Source organism: Pseudophryne corroboree, chromosome 4, assembly GCF_028390025.1.
Source record: "Pseudophryne corroboree isolate aPseCor3 chromosome 4, aPseCor3.hap2, whole genome shotgun sequence".
Lineage (NCBI taxonomy): Eukaryota > Metazoa > Chordata > Amphibia > Anura > Myobatrachidae > Pseudophryne > Pseudophryne corroboree.
The window spans coordinates 425757048-425758892 of record NC_086447.1 but is presented as its reverse complement, the minus strand read 5'-3'; the positions used below and the strand labels follow the sequence as shown (position 1 = coordinate 425758892).

The 1845-nt window shown below is 43.0% G+C and overlaps 1 pseudogene; it reads left to right on the top strand.

Annotated features, from left to right (window-relative positions):
* The first annotated feature begins 1512 nt into the window (after window positions 1-1512).
* LOC134913156 (5S ribosomal RNA) lies at window positions 1513-1631 on the top strand (annotated as a pseudogene).
* Window positions 1632-1845: the final 214 nt, after the last annotated feature.

The following is a 1845-nucleotide window of genomic DNA, read 5'->3' as shown; positions in this document are numbered from 1 at the left end:
TCCCACAGATCCTGAGAATCAACGGCGATTCTTGGGGAATTAAAAAATGTCCTGGTCTCTTAAATCGTAAGAGTATGGAAAGGGTTGTAGACATGGAGTAGTCATACCCCCATTTCCCCTGACCAGTACAGTAATACTGTATTAATGGAACCGGGGGTTTTTAAGTCACAACACAGTTTCAATACAATTTAGGCTAAGACTGGCTAGAATGGTAATCAGTAGTCACCACTCAAGGAATTATGCACCTAAGTGTTAATAGCATGCCCTGGCCCTAGCAACCGCTAGGTACAGCGGTAACACGCGGCTCCACAATCTCGCGTGACCGCGTCCTCCAATCAACTGCGGCTGCACCTCGGCTATCTCGTCGCCTAGCAACCGCTAGGTACAGCGGCAACACGCGGCACTCTCCTATTGGTTAATTATGCCACCAGCCGCCCTTAAAGATCATCCCAACCCACCCCACTATACGGAACCAGGAAGTGAACAAGCCCACAGGGTGAAACGCGTTTTCTACGGGGAACTCCGTCCACACAGTCACATCATGGCGCTATTCTAACGGATCTGATCTAAGTCACTGGAGATTCGTAAGCTCCTTCTTATTACTCAGATTATCCTTATTGTAAGGACTTTTTCCGTGAGACCAGCCATCACTTAGCCTCTTTGTATCTAGGGCTATTCTGTTAGTCACCTAAACTCTTCTGTTGTTTGCCAGCCATAGTTTTGGTCAGTTTACTCATTATCTGCTCGGACATTTCCCCCTATTGACAGGGACATACTGTTTAAGTCTCATCAATCTGCAAATATTACTCTGTATTGTTGCAACAGGATCTTAGTCTTGTACTGTGCAGCATACCAATTATTTCAATCTTTGTGGTATAATAACTAGGTACTTTAACTCATATAGCTTTCCCCATCAGGGGTATATTACTCACACCAGAATAGGTCTGCTTATATATATTATATACCTCTTATCGTTGCCAATTTTGAAGTGATATAATATCTTATCGACACTACCAATGTGCATGGTACAGTACATTTAGCAGCTTGTTATATGCTGCCGGTACCGGGTTACAATACCCAATACAGCTTACTCTTCCAGTTTGCAATTTGTGTACTTATGTGTATGTCCATTTTATTCTTTGGGGGTTATAAAACCATTACCTGCCTAAAGTTATAATTTTCATACGTGTCAGACCGTCGGAGGTCGGTCATTGGGCTCAGCCCCACCTGAATTGTGTATACCTCCGAATACAGCTTAACCTTTGCATTACTCTGTCGCAGATAATAATCTCACATCTTCCTAATCTGTGTTCACCAATTCTTCGTGGACTCTCATTCACGATTCTCGGGATAGAATACCACACCAGTGGAATCTTCTATACCGGGTCTAACGTGGAAAGCAGATCCACATATTTTCACGTACTGATCTTATCTGCAATTTCCTTTCCTATTATTCTTTTTTTCATTTTCAATTCCCTACATAGGTGCACTCTCATTGGTGTACACATAAATCCCTACGACCATACCACGCTGTCAGTGCCCGATCTCGTCCGATCTTGGAAGCCAAACAGCGTTGGGCCAGGTTAGTATCAGGAGAGGTGACTGCCTGTGAATACCTGGTGTGGTAGGTCAGGAATTAATTTCCGCTCTTATGTGACCAACACACACCAACAGCAGTATCACCACATTTTTTCTATTTTTTCTATTTTTTCTCTTTATTTTCTCTTTGCTCTAATACTTTCAATATCAACTGACCATTACCTTTTGCATATAAATCCCTGCCCACAAATAGGGCCAGGGCATGCTATTAACACTTAGGTGCATAATTCCTTGAGTGGTGACTAC